Source organism: Myotis lucifugus, unplaced genomic scaffold, assembly GCF_000147115.1.
Source record: "Myotis lucifugus unplaced genomic scaffold, Myoluc2.0 scaffold_68, whole genome shotgun sequence".
Lineage (NCBI taxonomy): Eukaryota > Metazoa > Chordata > Mammalia > Chiroptera > Vespertilionidae > Myotis > Myotis lucifugus.
The window spans coordinates 5,223,353-5,243,645 of NW_005871116.1; the positions used below are offsets into that span (position 1 = coordinate 5,223,353).

The 20,293-nt window shown below is 39.9% G+C and overlaps 1 protein-coding gene across 1 annotated transcript in view; it reads right to left on the reverse strand.

Moving 5' to 3' along the window:
- Window positions 1-20,293, reverse strand: part of OXCT1 (3-oxoacid CoA-transferase 1) — a 115,348-nt gene that overhangs the window by 63,051 nt on the left and 32,004 nt on the right.

The window sequence follows — 20,293 nt, forward strand, 5'->3', positions numbered from 1 at the left end:
GGTCCTATGTGTAAATTATTTCTATACCTACCAAAGACTGAAAGGGAATACACTGAAATACTAATAATTATCATGTCCGGGTGATAGTACAAGTTATTTTTGTTTCCCTTCTACTTTTATAATGAAGGAAACCTACAATGTGCTTTTTTAAAAAATATGCAATAGACATCAAGTAAGTAATTTCCAAAACAAGAAAGTACATAAGTGAGAAATGTGATATATTCCTTAATTAGTTAGATAAGTACCAACTAGCACATGTGAAAAAGAAAACAGCAACGCTAAGAAAAACAGTGGTTTCTAAATTCTGAAGCACTTACAAGATTATGAAATATATTCAGAAATCCTTTTTGCTTCCATTTTTAAAAAAATAATGTGAGTTATTCCCCATGTCTAACACTCTTCCCAAAGCTCAGGGCCTTCTGCCTCTTGCTTGCATTATTGCAGCAGCTCCCTAACTGTTCTTCCTGACATTACGCTTCAGCAGAGGCAAGAAATACAAGGGAAAGGGACAGAAACTAGTACTTCTCACTTCAACCACAAATGCTGATGGCAACCAATCACTATTCTCCTCTGGTTCCACCAAAGAAAGTTTCGACAAAAACAACAACACCAAATTAAGACAAAGTTTCTTCACTGAGAGTAACTGCATCACAACTTTCCCAGCAAAGGAGTGGAAGACACTGGTAAAACAACTCAGATGAAAAGCGCGCATCGGGCATCACAACTTTCCCAGCAAAGGAGTGGAAGACACTGGTAAAACAACTCAGATGAAAAGCGCGCATCGGGTAACACCCCAGCGTCGGGTAACACCCCATCGGGCCCACGCTTTGCTCTCCTGTTAGGATGAGTGCACATGGTAAAGTGCACGTGCAGCATCTGTTCAAACTTCATCCACACTCAACAGTATGGAAAATTTCTACACAGAAATCAATGCTTTCTCCGAGCTGGTTGGCTGACTTCCATAGCAAAGGAAGAAAAGAATGTGAAGTACAAACCAACAGGAGAAAACATGTTTTCAGACAACCTGTGAGAAGAGTTTTTTAAAAACAGAAGAGGCAGGACCATCTCAATGCTACCCACTGAAGGGGCTGAGGCTTCTGGGCTGGTTTTGTGTCATCACGAGAAAGAACTAGTGTGTGTGTGTGTGTGTGTGTGTGTGTGTGTGTGTGTGTGTGTTGGGGGGGGGGCGTCTAGTGAGATCAGGCAATAACATAAGAGTCAAAGAAATCTGAAAAGAAAAAATGAATAAAATGCACTTGTTAAGGAAAAAGTAATAATAAAAGTGTGTAAGAGCACTCACAAACGATGGCAGAGACACACCTCCTAATGTCACAAGTGGGTGAGATAGAGAAGAAGGAACAAAGAAGAGGCCTCAGTGCAAAGCAATGGGCATGCGCAGGTGTCCTCAGACAAGGTCAAGTTGGAAGCAAGGTAGCTAGGAACCACCCAGACTTCTCCTTGGCGCTGTGCATAGTTCTTATGTGGCACCATCTGGTCCATCTAAAAAATCCAGACACTTGAGGCTTCTCTAATTAGTACTTGTCTTCAGTCATTAGCAGGAAAATAGAGGCTAGGAAATGTTAATTATTATTGATTTGAACTCTCTTTTCCAAGGTTGCTTTCTCTGCCCTGCACGCATCCTACTTTATAATTCTGAAAAGTTGTATAATAAAGCTCGAAGAGAGATCAGAATTCATCCTTGGGTGACAATGTTTTTGTTTTTACTTGGCAAGTACTATTTATATCTCAGGCAAAGGAACAGAGGAGCTGCCAGGCAATAACTTCCTTATTTTTGTTTTTTTTTTAGTGACAAACTCCATCCGTTACAGCCACAGAAGCGGCCCGACCGTGGAGGCTGCTAGTGGAGAAGGCTGTGAACCTGCAAACCCAGCTGTTTCATGTCGCAAAGTGAGGGCTGTGGAGGAGGGAAGGAGGCAGGAATCACATGGCAGACTTTTTCCCTGAGCCATTTTAACTTTCAACAAGGTGTAGAATGACCCTGGCTGGGTTGTTCAGTTGGTTGGAGCATTGTCTCATACACCAAAAGGTTGCAGGTTCAATGCCCGGTTGGGGAGCATATGGGAGGCAACGGATCGATGTTTCTCTCCGTCTCTCTTTCTCCTTCCTCTCTCTCTAAAATCAATAAACATATTCTCAGGTGAGGATTTAAAAAAAAAAAAGGTTCAGAATGAACATTCATCTTTTGCCAAGAAATAAAAAAGCAGACAAGCAGCAGCAATAATGTCTGTAATCCTATGAGACACCAACCCAAATTAGCAAAAGCTGAAGCCTAGAAAAATGGGAGAGGAAGGCAATGAGCAATAACAGAACCAGGTACACGCTGGATGCAGAGGTGCTCTGGATGTCAGTTTAAGCCAGAGAACAGGTAAGATGAAGAAAACGTGGAGAAAAGGCAAGTCAGCATGCAGGGCATCCTTCCCCAAAACCCAAAGAAAAAGAAAAAATTTTCATTAATCCAAATTTTTCATTAATCCAGAAAAGTCCCTATCTTCTTAAGCTTCGTGCTAAGAAATGAGATGACTGGTACAAAACATAGGAGAAGATGGCATGAAAGCTAAAAAGGCTTGGAGCACATGCATGTGGTCTTAGAGGTCTACATGGGAAGGCACGGGGACTGAAAAGACGAATGGCTATTAAAGAATCTGCAACCTGCCCTAACCGGTTTGGCTCCGTGGATAGAGTGTTGGCCTGCGGACTGAAGGGTCCCAGGTTCGATTCCGGTCAAGGGCATGTACCTTGGTTGCGGGCACATCCCCAGTAGGGGGTGTGCAGGAGGCAGCTGATCGGTGTTTCTTTCTCATTGATGTTTCTGACTCTCTATCCCTCTCCCTTCCTCCCTGTAAAAAAAATCAATAAAATATATTTTTTTAAAAAGAATCTGCAGCCTTAAAAACGATGGTAATTATGATGGCACAATCGTTACTGAAACCTGATTGACTGGATCTGAGGCCCACAGACATTCCACCACGTGCAGTGAAAATAAGCTGCCCACGTATGTGAAAGGACAAGGAACTAGACCAGCCGTGGGCAAACTACGGCCCGCGGGCCGGATCCGGCCCGTTTGAAATGAATAAAACTAAAAAAAAAAAAAAAGACCGTACCCTTTTATGTAATGATGTTTACTTTGAATTTATATTAGTTCACACAAACACTCCATCCATGCTTTTGTTCCGGCCCTCCGGTCCAGTTTAAGAACCCATTGTGGCCCTCGAGTCAAAAAGTTTGCCCACCCCTGAACTAGGCACACGTCCGGAAAGCCACGAGCTAGGGCGGAAATGTGAGAAAGTGTATTTAAAGTGATTTCAGCCGAGACCGGTTTGGCTCAGTGGATAGAGCGTGGGCCTGCGGACTGAAGGGTCCCAGGTTCGATTCCGGTCAAGGGCATGTACCTGGGTTGCGGGCACATCCCCGGTGGGAGATGTGCAGGAGGCAGCTGATCGATGTTTCTCTCTCATCGATGTTTCTAGCTCTCTATCCCTCTCCCTTCCTCTCTGTAAAAAATCAATAAAATATATTAAAAAAAAATAAAGTGATTTCAAAGAAGAAAGAATATCACACTAATGGCTATGGAATCAGAGTGCTCACTAAACTAAAGAGGCAGATAACATATTTTTATAGAAATGATAAAATCGGCTCAGAAATAAGACAGTGCTATCATGAGAGACACTAATTTTTGAACACCTCTATTCATGATATTCTGCTGATAAATCCTCTATTGTCCTCTGACAAGATCTATCTCTCAGAATGAAACCGTGAGACAGAAACCATGATTCTGGGCTTCCAACCAATGAGGATAACTGCTTGGTAAAGTAGAAATGATGGAAACCCTGAGAGAAAGTGACAAGGTAAAATTGAAATTTGCAAGAGACCAGGAACTGAATCCTGGACATACATAGAAATGGATCCAGATCTTGGAAGAAAAGCAGATTTCAAAAAGTTGAGAAAGACAAGCGGGCTCAAGCGGTCAGAAACTCTTAGTGACAAATGGGGCTTGCCAGGCTCTCACACCCCACTCGGACAATGTGCAAACAGATCGTCCTGATGACGAAGAGAACGAAGGGGAAACAAATGAAGGTAGAAATGGTCTCTGCTGGCTAGGAGAACAAGACAGGCCAATACTAAGTGAATGAAATTCACTAGGGATCAAGGTTAATGTTGTAAATAAATAAATACCTGGCCTAATACTTTTTTTTGAAAAGGAAATAAAAGGGTTTAGCTAACTACCAGCTCAAAGACTATAATGTAGAGCAGTGGTTCTCAACCTGTGGGTCGCGACCCCTTTGGGGGTCAAACGACCCTTTCACAGGGGTCGCCTAAGACCATCAGAAAACACATATATAATTACATATTGTTTTTGTGATTAATCACTATGCTTTAATTATGTTCAATTTGTAACAATGAAATTGGGGGTCACCACAACATGAGGAACTGTATTAAAGGGTCGCGGCATCAGGAAGGTTGAGAACCACTGATGTAGAGGATACCCCCAAAACTCCAAAAGAATCTTCCTTTCTCCACTTGTTGTCCAACCTCAGAGTTCACGATAATCATCTTCAACCAAATGTCCCTCATTACTAAGTAAAAACAGTTCTTCCTCCCTCCATTGTCTCATTTAGAAACACTGGGTAAGAAGGAAAATAGATGATGCAGTTTAAACTCTTTAGAAGAAAAGCTTTACCTAAACTAACTCAATTTATTAAAACTATGACTAGCAGCAAAATAAGTAGGACAGATTGATCCCCCCAAAAAAATAGAAATATTACTTTACTCAGAGACTATCCCAATAGTTTTCATAATGTGGGAGAATTGTTTTTTTAAAAAAAAACAAACTTAAAGCAGCTTATTGTAAATATTGTTTTCATTTCCACTGACTCTAATACCACATCCAAACAGTTCAGCCCATGCTAGTATTTTGCTAACACATTTGCTTTGACCAAAAATTCCAATCTTCAAATAGCCTCCAGGAAGTATTATAAATATACAATTTTATGTCATATATTTTCCTTAAAAAAAATTTATTAGAACTGTAGCAAATCCAGAGAAGTAATTAAAGTGACTACATCTACCCAAATGAATTAAAATACTTCTAACATGTTAATTCAAAGCACCAGTCTTATCTATAATAGTAAGAAAAAAAACTATACCATTATCACATGCCCCCGGGAAAGCAGGAAGACATGATATAATTAATAGAATTAAACTAGGAACATTTTGAATGAAGAGTTATGGAGAAACAGGGAGAAAAAGAAAGATTGTGTTGGGTTTTACAGCCCCAGAAATACTTCCTTGCCTATTAGTGATGCTGACTAAAATGTTAAAAGGTTACTATGCAACAGGGAATGAATATGCCATACTTATTTATATAAAACTACCCATATTAATCTCAGTAAATGTTAAAACCAGCTTGTTACTCCAACCTGGTTTTTTCTCTCAAAGCTAGAGCTTGCATGTTAAGTTTTTTTAGTATACATCACAATCCAGCAACTTCAGTTCCTGTGTGAACCTAAGGAGCAGCCTGACCTTCAAGTCCCTGGCTGGCACAGACGGCCGAGGCACAGGAATTCACCGACAAAAACCAGATGGCCAACTCAAGGACACTGCCTGCACGCCCACAGTCCCTCCACCTGATCTCTTTGTTCTGCTTTCCCTCTCCCTCCCTATAAAAACCTCTGCCTGCACTGAGATGTGAAGATAGGTTTTTGAGGACAGGAGTCCACACATCTTCTCAAGTCACCAGCAACTTGAATAATCTCCTTTCCTTCTTACCAGCACCAGCTCATGAGTTTGGCTTTTGTTGCTTCAGGCAGTCAAACCTGGGTTCCGTTACAACTACTTTTTAAGACTTGCTTCCTTCCATTTTAGGCTGTTAATCATCCTCAGAGTTCTTGATTATGCAAGAACACAGTATTTAACACAAACTGCAAGGGAGAATTGGGTTAAACCAGTGGTTCTCAACCTTCCTAATGCCACGAGCCTTTAATACAGTTCCTCATGTTGTGGTGACCCCCAACCATAACATTCTTTTCATTGCTACTTCATAACTGTAATTTTGCTACTGTTATGAATCATAATGTAAATATCTGATATGCAGGATGTATTTTCATTGTTACAAATTGAACATAATTAAAGCATAGTGATTAATCACAAAAACAATATGTAATTATATGTGTGTTTTCCGATGGTCTTAGGCGACCCCTGTGAAAGGGTCGTTCGACCCCCAAAGGGGTCGCAACCTACAGGTTGAGAACCACTGGGTTAAACTCTAACATCTCCAGAACACAGATAATGGCTGTTTAATCTAACAGAACTGACTCAAATTCAGCTCGAGAATGACTCAATAATTCCTAAATTTAAAATCACTTCCCATGTGCAACAGATAACAACTTCCTTTTTCATTTCATCTTTTAAATGTTCTCCATATGTTTTCAATTCTATGAAGCAGTAAGCAAAGCAGAATCCTAACCCTATTTATTTCATTACAAATTAAAATGCCATGTTGGTTTTCCCTGATGTAGTCTAAGAAAGGTAGGCATAACACCAAAGAATAAACTTCTAAACAAAATATCCTCTTTCTTCTGTCTGTGCTTCAGTTTCACAGACTAGCCCTTTAAGTCTAAGAAATCCAAACGTCATCACATTCTCTGCTGTGATTTTAGCATTGAGATAAAATGGCCCTTCCCATCATACAAACAGCAGACACACAATCAGGCTGGAATCACTTGGTTCCTGATTTTCAAGACAAACTGAATTTCAGCCTCTAGTCCTCACTAGGAAACCAGGATCAGTCCTAACTTGAAGGCCCTCATTCACAGCAATGATGGAAACCGACAGGGAAGAGAGATGATTGAGGTCCCAAATCCAGAACGTCTTCTTGCCATATACACCTCATCCCCAAAACTCAACACCATATTTTAAAAAATTAAGAATGACAATTAAGAGAAGAGCCCTGATCTTTTCGTCAGAATTTACCCATCACAGAAAAGTGGCTGGGGTTGATAGAAAAGAGTAATTTATTGATGCCAATACTCTGTAAGAGAGTAATTTCTGTCCTTATGAATCTAATGTCATACTGACTTCTTCCATACTTAAAAAATGAGACAACAGAGCATGCTTCAGAGAACTGGATTTGGGGTCAGAGGATGCAGATTTAGGGCTGAGCCCTAATTATCATCTAGAACTGTGTTCTTATGTGAATCACAGTCATTTCATCTCTAAAATGTGCAAGTTTAACTTTAAATGATGCTCAATATTCTTCCCAGCCCTTGTGTAACGGCTCACAATGGCCTTGTCCTGCTTAATAATAGACTGAGTTGCGTTTCAGAGACAACAGACCAAAACCACAAGTCATGCAGCTGAAGAATGTGCAAAGGAGAGAACTTGGACCTCCCCCTGCACCGGAAACCAAAGTCTCGTACCCCCTTCCCCCAAAGGAACAAAAGGACCAGGACATAATTGAAACTGGAATGCCCGAACCCTTTCAGAAGCCAAGGGTCTGTTGTCTAGGAAGATCTGCTGTTGACATCCCTTTACCGTAGTGGCCAAGTTTCAAGGTCCTCCGATTAAACCTTGCCCACCAGCACTTCCACTACCTGTTCCCCCAGCCCCTTAAAAACCCTGGTCCAGTGAGCAAGATGGATCTGGGGGACCATTAGTCCTCCCATCTCCTTGGTTGGCACCTTCTCGATCACTAAACCTTTCCTAACTCCAAACTTTGCCGTTTTGAGCCTTGGCTTTTCGCAGCACCAGGCACTCCGACTTTGGGTAGGTAACACTTGCATGTTTTATAACAAGACCTTAGAGTCTGCACATTAATGCATCTTTCTAATTATTCTAGGTTGTTGACCGCTAGACCAGTTCCCTCCTGCTGGGTGGATTTTGGTAAATGAAACACATGATTACATGATTTTAATTCCATGCCGCTCAGTATCTTCGCTACCCTTCTGAACGTGTGCGTTTGCTATGCTAATGCTCTCCTGACTAACCAGGCTACTGCATTTACTGAACCAGTTTATGTGCCACCAATTTTACAATCCTCTGCATGTCTAGTTAACTACCACACGGCTTGCTCTGCTCTAGCTGAGTAATAAGAGCCTCCCGAATGAGACACACTATCTATGTCAGCCAGCATTCAAAGGCACACCTTGAGATAAAAGGATCCTGGAGAAGTCAGAGGCAGCAAGGCACAGTAATGAGGAAGGGAATTACAGAACGGCTGGCGGCAGATTATCAAGTCTCTCGATGCAGGGCCCAACAAAGGCCTCACATATAAAGGAACAACCACTGAGCACAAGGCATTTTTTGCTTTCTCAGACCACGGCAGGATAATGATGTCAATCAACTAAAATGGGCAGAACATTTCTAAGCCTGCAAAGTGATGCTTGTATTTTAAAATTACTAGCTCTCGATAACTCCAACATCATTTATTGAGCATCTATTATGTCCCAGGCATTGTGCCAGGGGCTGGGAATACAAAGATGAGTGGAACAAGGTCCTATGAGGTGCTCAGTCGAATGGAAGAGATAGGTAAAAGATAGGTAAACAGCTAATCACAATATAACATGGCAATAAATGCTTCCACTGAGCAGAAAATGAAATAAGAAGGGTGGGGAGGGCATACCAGGCAGCAGGAATGGCCTGGAGTCAAGGAAGGATGTGATCTATAGGGGAGGGTAAAGTGATGGCCCCCAGGAGAGGATTTAGGGTACACAGGAACAGGGCGGGCAGAGAGAAGTTAGAATTTTTTATGTTATGTCACGAGGAGCCTAATTTTGGAAAAGCTATCCAAAATAGCAACAGCTACCCTGAACAGAAAAGAAATGCGATTTCCTTCATTCTTCAAAAAACTCCCATGAGAGTTCACCTTCCCGAATGCTATCAGGGCAGTTTCTTTTGATTATGGTGGCTTCTCTCCAGAAAGAACACTATTAACAGCTTGGCAATTACAGCCTCTCACTATTATTAATTTGGTTGTGCACCTGGATTTTCTAGGGACCTAATAAAAGGCCCCAGGGAAATTTGAGTATATTCTAATTTTAGGAGGCTGCCATATGCTATAGGATCAAACTACAGAAATGTGTTTAAAAGAAATATAACCAGCCCAGCCAGCGTGGTTGAGTGTTGGCCTATGAACCAGATCATCACATGCAGGAGGCAGCCGATCAAGGATTCTCTCTCATCATTGATGTTTCTATCTCCCTCTCCCTCTCCCTTCCACTCTGAAATCAATAAAAAATATTTTTTAAAAAAATTTAAAAGAAATATAACCAAAAACACAAAAGGGGTCAATGAGTAATGCTTATCATTTTTCCTCTCACACATTTCTTCTTTAAATCACTATGTAAGCCAGTACCCGAAAATGCCTTATTTTTGTAAGTTATAGTCTTGAGCCAGAAAGATTTAGAGAGTAACTCCTAGAAAAGAAAAAAATAGCAGCTAATTTTTAAAATGAAACAATCTTACATAAGCCTTAATTATCGTTTCAGCATTTGTAGACTAGCTCTATATTTGAGGTGGAAAAAATAACACTTTGACAAGGTCTCTGAAAGGAGTGAGGAAAGCCACTGCTATTTTCATGGGAGTGACTTTAAAATCACAAGGTAAATTCTTAACACGAACCTGGAATAAATCAATAAGTGGGTCAAAAATTGGCAGTTAAACTGAAGGAGAAAGCAAAATTAGTAAATGGAATCGTTGTCCTTTTTACAATAAGACAATTTTGTTCTGAGAGCATTCCCCTCGGTTTATGTCAGTCTACTATGCCTTATTATCCAATAACCTTTCCGGAGAGAATATCATAGATAAAGAATCCAAAACCATTATATTATGTTAGAGATGCCCTCTGGCCCTTTCCTCCCTTCTCTTTTTCAACAGAATCTATGTCCCCATTTGCAACGAGACGATTTTGTGGGAAATCGTGACCATAAGTTTGAAAGAGCTGTCTCAAAACAGTGAATCAACAGAGCAACTGACTCACGCCTTATTTTAGGAATGGGTTCTGTGGGGATAGCTGCCAATCACGGTTACCTTCTCTCTGGGAGCCTCACCCATCTTTACTTCCTCAACTGGGTCCTGCTGCAGGTTTCAAAATGCTCTTCCTTATCTAGTCTACTAGCACAGCCGATCAAGTTCAGGCCCAGGGTGGGGAATCCCCCAAGAGGCTGGGTTCGAACTCAGAGAGCCGAGCTCCAGAGCGCACATCACCACCATCCTCCTCTTCCCCCTCACACAGCTCCTCATCTACGTGGAAGACTCAAGAACACCTGGGAGTGAAATACTAGAGACATTGATTCCTATAAAAATAACTAGAGTAATACTTACAGAAACATATAAAACCACAAAAGAAATACAAACAGCCAATCAATATCTAACTTCCTTGGTCATGAAAGATATGCAAATTAAAATGATAGGACAGTATTTTTCACCTAGCAAATTATCAAAAAAATTTAAGTATAATATCCATCTACTTTCATATGTTATTACGGGGTTATAATTGAAATTACCTTTGTGGGGAACGATTTAGCAATATTTATTGAAAGTTTGTAAAATGTTGATGTACACAACCCAAAATCCACTTCTAGAAATTTTGTCACAGAAAATAGACATGCACAGGAATAAGGATTCTCACTAAAGCATTGTTAATAATAGTGAAAGATAAAAAACAACATAGAAGTCCAACCGTAGAGAGCTGTTAATATAAATTGAGTATAACTACCAAAATATCCTTTTGGGTGAATATTTAGTAAACTCCAAAAAAAACCTTAATGTTCTGCTTAATGAAAAAATATATATACAATGTGGCCCTAGATTTTATTTTTTAAAAAACAAATTAAAGAAATCAAGACAAGAGACACCCCCAATTCCATTTTTTCCCCCCTCAAGGCTCTTGGTTCTATGCAGGAAGGTTCTCATTTTATAGCTTCTAGATCATTTTATTTAATAAGTTTTAAGAGGTTAATATTACTGAATGATTTTTAATTTTGTGTTTATGGAAGTATTAACATTGTCCTGGAGCTACACTTAGTTGACTGAAAAATTCAATTAGCTAGATGTCTATGACCCTGCCAGTAAAGAGATAGTAAATTATATTAAAAATGTGAATACTGAAAAGTGTAAAGCAAAAGGCACCTACCATTATTCCCTTGTGCTTAAGACCTTGGATTCTGGAGGCAGAAAGAAATGGGTCTCGATCTTAACTCTCCCTCTTGCTAGCTTCATTTATATAAAGTTGTTCCTTATTCTTCTTTCCTCCCTTGTAAAGATTAAAAAAACCTCTGGTTTGTGTGGCTCAGCTGGTTGGGCTTCATCCTAGGCACAAAAAGGTGGCCAGTTGAGTCCCGGTCAGGGCATATGCCTGGGTCGCATGCTCCAACCCCAGGAGGGGGTATGTATGGAGCAGCCAATCCATGTTTCTCTCTCCCTCTCCCTTCCTCTGTCTTTAAAAATCAATTTTTAAAAAAATCTTTTAAAAAAAGATAATAAAAACTACCTCATGGGTTATTATAATTAGTGACTTAAAATGCTTTGCACATAAGTGCATGGTATAAATAGTACTTGTCACTATTGTTGTTGTGATTTTCATTAAATCTGGCTATACTTTCACCTCGCCAATATTTCAATTTGTAGAGTCCCTTGCACTCTGTGTAGGGTATACTTTAGTTGTATCCATTATTCTTGGAGCATTTTACTACCCTTATTTTATGGGAATTAATTTCATGAAAAGTTTTCCTATCTCCTTATAAAACCTAGTCCTCTTTAATACACTCATAAAATAGTTGGTAGACTAAAAACATGAACCGACAAAGAGGAAAAATAACTGAAAACTTCTTGGGTACAAACATATTGCCAAAGCATTAAGAAAAAAATCTATAAATAAAACAGTAGCTAAAATACTTCTTTTTTATAAATTCTCAAAATTAATTAGATTTGCAAATTCTTCAATTTGAGAGAAATTTAAATTATATGAAAAAAAACTCAACAGCTTTAATCCTATAGCTTTTTAGAGTCAACCTGTAGTCATCCGAGTTTGGTAATGATGAATTTTTCTTCCCTGAGTTTTGTCTGTGCCAGCAAAGCTTAAAATTTTAAAAATGAAATTATACATTGAAAAGAACCTTTTTACAACGCAAGGCAAAACTTTAATCCCTTTAGCAAATTATTAAGAAAACTAAATAGTTTCTTTAAAACTCCTCCTCCTCCTCCTTCTTTGAACAACCCAGCTCCTTTTCACATAGAGCACAGAAGAGGCACTAGATTTCTTCACATTTCTGTTTAATTTCCCTTCAATGAGGCTTGGATTTAAGATTCTCTTCAAAGGAATTGAATGTGGACTTGGTCATTCAGTGACACAGACATTGTGCATTAATGGTAAATTTCAGAAGCCAAATCGGAGAGGTGACCTATATTCTTGGATATGAATGGTCTTGAGTTCTTCATGGAATGAACCACAGAGTCAAAGACTATGACTTCCTAACAGTTAAGTCATTCTTGGTTTCTAATCTTTCACTGTTTTTCCCAAATTAACCAAATATTTCAAACTATTTCATCTAAAAACAAACAAAATAAGACATCCTTTTTCATGAGTCTGAACACTCAATGGGACAAAGCCTTTGCAAGGAAACAGTGAAAACACACCTGCAGACTGATCGTGTTTCTGGGTAACAGTGTGCTTCATCCTAAGGAAATATGGAAAAATATCTATTTTTAGACCCTTTGTTTGCAGGCAGTGGTGTACCCGTGGTTAAACATAAATCATCAATGGATATCTGAGGCTCTCTTTGTTCATTTCATTTCTCTTGTTCCCAAAAGAGTAACAAATGTTATTTTCACTCCAATAAAATCAAGATGGATATTCAGCAGGAGCAGGTTTCATTAGGGGACAAACTTTGGTTTTCATCCCAAACCAGAATCTCTGAATCTTTCAAACCAAAGTACAAAAAAAAAAAAAAGACACATAGCTAATTGACTAGTGGTTTATTTAAAATATGACAGCAGAGAGAGGTCGTCAATGTTTTAGGGTACATGATCTGAAAATATTAAATAGAAAATTCCAGAAATAAACAACTAATAAGTTTAAATTGTGTGCCATTCTGAGCAGCATGATGAAATCTCACGCGGTCCGGCTCCATCCCCCCTGGGACATGAGCACCTCCACACCTTATAAGCTTATATGCTGGCTGCCTGCTAGTCACTTAGTGGCTGTCCTGGTGATCAGTTCCACAGTCCGAGTATCGCACTGCTTGTGTTCAAGTCACCCTTATTTTACTTAATAATGACATATTCACATTATATTGTTACAGTATATTGTTATAACTTCTATTTTGCTATTATTGTTGATAACCTCTTACTGTGCTTAACTTAAAAATTAAATTTTTAATTAGGCTTATGTATAGTATAAGAAAATAGTATCTAAGAGGGAACAAGATGTCATAGTGCTCCCCTCAAAAGTTATCATAGGTTTTGCATAATGTAAGGGTTCAACATATTTAGATTGATTTTGATGGGCTTTAAATATTAGGTAATTTACTGACAAAGCTGACAATATATTAAAACATCATGTAGGTTAGTTTTTATATAAAACAGTAAATTTTATAACTTGGGGGGTGGGGGTAGAATCTCCATTCCCTTGGACCTGGAGAACTTCAGAAGACAGGGAAGGCTGGGGAGGGTGTGCCTTGCTAGCTGCCACCCTTTACATAGTTCTGCAGGCATCATTATTGGGTCAGTGAGAACAATAGCAGTCCTCTGAGGTTTATTAACCAAAGCAGCAGGAGGGACCAAGGTGAGAACACAGCGCTCCAGAGCTTTAGAAAAATGCATTCAAACGCCCTATCCCACTGGTGCTCAAAATAGACCTGAGAAATAAAAGCAAGTGGGAGGTGCTACAAAGAAGCTGGGATTCTAAAGTACTTTGTCCAAGGTCACAATTCCAGTGAGAGATAAAAATGTTATTATTAATCTCAGGTTCTATTCACACAAAAAAGAAAAAAAGAAAGAAATATACTGACCTCCAGATTCACTCCTGGGACCTCTTTCTCTAAGTCAGCGGTTCTCAACCTGTGGGTCGCCAACCTGTGGGTCTCGACCCCTTTGGGGGTTGAATGACCCTTTCACAGGGGTCGCCTAAGACTCAGAAAACACATATATCAGCGGTTCTCAACCTGTGGGTCGAGAGCCCTTTGGGGGTTGAACGACCCTTTCACAGGGGTCGCCTAAGACCATCGGAAAACACATATATAATTATATATTGTTTTTGTGATTAATCACTATGCTTTAATTATGTTCAATTTGTAACAATGAAAATACATCCTGCATATCAGATATTTACATTATGATTCATAACAGTAGCAAAATTACCATTATGAAGTAGCAACGAAAAGAATTTTATGGTTGGGGGTCACCACAACATGAGGAACTGTATTAAAGGGTCTCGGCATTAGGAAGGTTGAGAACCACTGACTGCTCTAAGTGGTCTTTTCCCTTCCGTGACTCGAACTTATCAAACACATGTGGATTACTCCCAATTACATAACCTCTTTCAGACCTCTCTTCCAGGCACTACACACGCATGTCTGCCTCGGCCTGCAACATCATCACCTGAGTGCCTAAGAGCACCCCTTCCCCTCCCTTCTCCTGCAAGGCTCTTCCTCCCAGGTCCCGTCTCAGTAGGTGACACTCCATTGCTCAAGTCAGGCCTGGGAGTCATTTTAATCTCTGCCCTTCCTCCACCCCTACACCCCACATCCAAGGCATGGGCAAGTCTGATGGAGTCCTCTTCCAAAATATTGCCTATACCTCAATCCCACCCCACTTCCTCACCTCCATTCCACTGGAGTCCAAACCACCATTCCTGCTTGCCTGGACCACTGGCCACCTGGCCTCCCTTATGCCACCATAAAACCCACTCCACACAAGACACCGAAACTAAAATCATGACCCTTCCATTTGCACTAAAAAAAGTCCAAGCTTCTGTAACAGCCCACAGAGCTACCTGCCTGCATGTTCAGAGTTTCGCAATTCTTACTGATGAGCATCAGAGCAACAAAGTCCTGGTGTTGTCTGGGCATGTCAGTGGCAGATGGAGCCAGGACTTAACCAGGTCTTCCAGGTGTCCTTGTCATTAAGCCACTCAATTTCCTGTGATCTATTCTCAGAAACTCATCCAGGTCTCAGTTTTCTCACTTGTCATATTGTGATAAAACGGATTCTCCTCACATCTCACCTTATGATTAAGAGAATCAAATGAGTTAATATAATACGAAAAGTGCTTTGAAACACACCATACAAAGTAATAGGAAATGCATGCTACCGTAGAAAGGGTGCTCACGTATGGAGTTTTCTGAGCCTTTGTTCACAAGAGGAGTTAAATGAATCTAGCCAAAATAATCAGCTTTGGTTCCTCATCACATCCAGCTGGTTTGCAGTGCTTAGGAGGACTGATGCTAAAAGAGGACCATGCTAGGCTGGGGACCATGGCTAACTTCCTGATTTTAGGCTTTATTGTGACAACAAATAAAAAATAACCAGATAAATCTTACAAATGTGTTTCTGACTGAAAAGAAAATAGGACGCTAAAAGCCACGGTCTAGAGAAGGCTGAGAAATCCGCCTCACCAGGCCCAAAGCCTCTCTACTCCTCTTCCTCCTCCCTCTCTCCAGGATGTGGAGGGTACAGCTGCAGAGGACATGAAAGCCGGGGTTGTAAAGGCCTTCCAAACCCCAGGGACTTAGGATGACTCCAACCCTGGAAACCGCCAGCCAGCAGGCACTGCAGCCACATGCTGGACACCGGCCGGGCTGGAGAACTCACGCCATCACACAGGAACCCACATTCACCTGGCTGAGCATTTGTGTACAGGAAAGAATGGCTCTCAATACGAGATCAGTTCAATAGGCAAGAAAAAGCGATTTGCTCCTAATAAAATGTCCATCACTAGGCAATTATATTAAAATCAGAATGACTAACAAAGGCACTGAGATGTTAAAGAAACTGTGGGTGCACAAACAACTTGCCATCTATAATCTTCCTTTCTTCAAGGTTGCCCCCAAAACAGGCCTGCCAAATTGTAATCATTTCACTTATTTTACACCATTTCTGCTTTTATTATTCGGTTTAGTTTTTTCATTCTCTTCAAAAGACTTATTTTATTTTGGTTCTACTTAAGTCCAATGGTTCTTTAAAAAAAAAAAATAACACTGCATTGACATTTAATCTATTCAGACTACAGAAATGGAAATGAAGCTTTAAATCAAGGACCTGTAAACTTTTCCTGTAAAGGCCCACATGATATTTTAGGCTCTCTGAGCTACATGCTTGCCTTTGTCATATATACATTTTTTTTCTCTTTAAAAATCATGTTTTTAAAGATTTTTAGAGAGAGAGGAAGGGAGAGGGATAGAGAGATAGAAACATCAATATAACATTGTTTGGCCACCTCCAGCATGCCCCCTACTGGGAATCGAGTCTGCAACCCTGACTGGGAATCAAACCAGTGACCTCTTGGTTCATGGGCTGATGTTCAACCACTGAGGCATACATAGTCTTAGCTCTTAAGCAGTACAAAAGCAGGCCATGGGGTACAGTTTACCAACATTTTCATAAATAATAACAACTGTAATCTAACAGTACATACAGAACATATAGCAATATACAACATGAAAGCCTTTCATTCCAAATGAATCACACTGGTTCCACAGGCTTCCTCTCCCTGAAGCAGGCACTAAAACCAGGAATGCCTATATCAGAGGAGGCTGGAGAACAGGCCTTATTTTTCATGAGGCAAAAAATTCTGCCCAGATATTTTTCCTCCTCCAACCCTGGGTGGTCAAGGATAAAAGATGTTCGCTCAGAACTAATGAAGCATCACTTGTAATGTTCATATTTATAATGAAATTTAGAAGCCTCAATTAATACAATTCAGGTTGACAAAACACAAATGTGTGAAACCTCATAAATTATAGATACAAAGCCCAAAAGCCAAAAATAGCTAGAATCAAATTCACCAATCCATCAAAAGAGGGGGATGTATGTTATTAAAAAGACTTTCTTTTAGGATCCCTGAACTAACAATGAAAAATAGCACCAAAATTCTGTAAGGATAATGGCATACAAATGACTTGATGTAATTGGTATTTCTGCTTCACAACGCAATGAGTCCATTGTACCTGAGATAATGGAACTCTCTCACACAGTTGCTGCATTGTTACCAAGCAACAAGAAATAAAATGTCAGGATTAGTACTTGATTTGATAGACTTTTATCATCAATAACCATATTTCTATTCTGCTATTATTCAGGATGTAAAAGGTCACTAAGCTAAGAATTATATTGAGCAATCGACAAGAGTATACCAAAAATGCAGTAAAATTAACACTGGACATTCACCAAGTCCATGTTTTTTATATTTACTGCTGTTTGGTAGAAACAGCAAATATCAACACAATAGTAATATGATGACTGATATGGTCATTTTGCCAAAATACTCAACTACAATGTGTCTTCATTAAATACATCTTCATTAGCATTCAAATAGTTTTAAACCAATGTTGCATGTGATGAAAATTTAAGGAAATAAATAGTCTTTAAATACTTCAATACTTTGAAATAAGTAGAATCAATCACTTCATTTAGTTTTAGGTTGTATAAGGATATTATCATCTGTCAAAGAATTCTATATCTGGCTAACTTTAAGGCACAACAATGTATAGATTGCTTTTTCAGAGTAATTAATTAAAAAGCATGAATAAAATCTTATAACTGGAAAACGGTAAGACAAAGAAATGTAAATTAAAGATATTACATACGTTAACAGATCTAAAAATCAGTGAATACAAATGACATCCATCACTCACTACATCCATCCCAAAATTTAACACTTGAAAAGGTGACTGTATTCTGTCTTAGGATGGAGGACTCCCAAGGTAGGTGGGAAAAGGGTTCCTTCCTTTTGTATTGTATCAAACAGCGCTCTCACCCCTTAAAAAACAAAACAAAACTGGGGAGTGTTGAACTCAGCAGGCCCACATGGATGAAGTAAAGAGAACTGGGATTATCAGTTTCTGGGCAGTCTTCCTCATTCTAACCAACTAACTAACTAGAAGTGGAGAGCTTTACCAGGTAAATACAAAAGTGCGGTGAAGGGCATTTAACATATTGGGCTTTACCCCGTGAGTGTCAAATTTGACATTTCAGCCAAGTTCTCATAAATATCATGTCTCCACATGCCAATCAGAGAATCGTGTGTGTGAATAAATTCCATACAGGTATGAGCAGCAGTTGCCTGTAAATGGATGTGTGTGCTTGAAACTGAATCTGTCTATTGACATGGCTGGAAGTATTTCTTTTAAGTGTATAGAAGCTTTAAATTTTTTCCTGTTTATACTTTTTTCCCCTCTTACTCTCTCTCTTGGAAAAATTTTGAGTTTCATGCTTCCGAAACTGCAATATCATAAGGCATTAGCACTCCGAAGATTAGAAATGAAAGAAATGTAAGAGGGAAGGAATTATGTTTATCCTTTAGGCATTGTCATTTTCTCTAAAGCAGGAGGGCAGATAACCAAAGTTTCTAAAACACAAACAGTAATTGGCCTGCTTGGTGGAGATTAAACGTTCACAGGATCCACTGACGGGACTGAGTCCTGGGGTGAAAATCCACTGTGCTCCCCCTTCCACTGGAGAGGGAAATGACAGCCCCTTCCATCACTTCTGCTGAACTATTCATGAGGAGTTACCAACGTCAAGTTCTCCAAACAGGGCCAGAGAGGCACAAAGGCCAGGACACTCCAATCTCAAAATCACATGCTTCACTCATCCAGTTTTAAAGTCAGATCTAGGCCTAACCATCTCTTGGGAACAACTGCAAAATGAACTAAGAATATGAATTGTATTTCACATAGCCTCGGAAGAAGATGTAGCCACAACTCTCAAGAAAGTTACCCTCACGTAAGAATACACAGACAACCACCTCGCACTGAAGAAAGGAGGGTGTTGGCCGATTTTTCAAACCCACCGGGAAGGCTCCCGCCCCAATCTTTACTCTCGTGACCCTCCCCAGTCCTACTGGCCAGATGGCTGCCTGTCTCAGGTTTCCATCAGGCTTTCTTGATTCCCTGTTACTGAGCACCCTGCCTAAAATTTCAGTTTCTTCTCCTGACATTTCCTAGCCCCCTTTCTGCTTTGTTTGTCCTCTTTAACATTTAATCAATATCTAATCCACATATATCTTACTTATTCATTGTATCTCACAGCAGAATGTCATGTTTCTCTGTTTTGGTCACTGCTGTACCTGCAGAACCCAGAACAGTGCCGGGCACACTAGAATCTCTGAGCTTCATTGAACTTTCCTTAAAAAGTCATTGAGTTATAACATCCGGTGCTTGTTAAAAAATAATAGAGGATGCCCCATCAGTGTGGCTCAGTGGTTGAGCAACAACCCATGAACCCAGGAGGTCACGGTTTGAGGGCTCAACCCCCAGTAAGGAGCAGTGGGAGGTGCAGGAGGCAGCTGATCAATGACTCACTCTCTTCATTGATGTTTCTATATCTCTCTTACTCTTACTTCCTCCCTGAAATCCATTAAAAGAAACATAGTTTAAAAAATAATAGAGGAGGAGAAAGAATGAGCTAGGGTTATAGATGGGGCAGGAGTGACTGTAGATTGACAGACACCGGAGCTGGGGGACTAGCTCAGAGGGTTCATTACACTCCTGATTACTACAGTGGATGTTCACCATCCTTCAAGTAAACATTATAAAGAAAAGGTTTAATATCATTTAACTGTCTTCTCTCCTCACCCACCAATCAGAAACAACACGTCTCTGCTCAGCAGGCCGGCAGATGTCCCCCTAATCCTTCCCTCTGGTTAATCCGTACAGAGAGGTGGCAGGTGGCAGGCGTTGGTACAGAACACAGAAGCCATCATTCCCACAGCTTGGCTCTCATGACAAAAAACAGCTTAAGATATCAATATGGAAAATATGTCCAGACCTTATGACTTAGATTTTTTTTTTAAAGCAAGGGATCGATGAGCACAATATTCCTGCTAGTGGTTATCTCTGCAGGGGAGGGAGGCAGATGAAAATGAGTGCGGACCATCCTCTCTTTCTCACGTCAGTGTTGAATTCATTATGATGCTTCCCAACTCACACGGACTCCATGTACTTACTAGTTGTGTGCATCAAGCACCTCATGTCTCATGTGTGTATATTACAAATCACAGAAATCATGCTTTCACAAGCAAGCAAATATATAAATATATCATAATATAAATAAAATAACT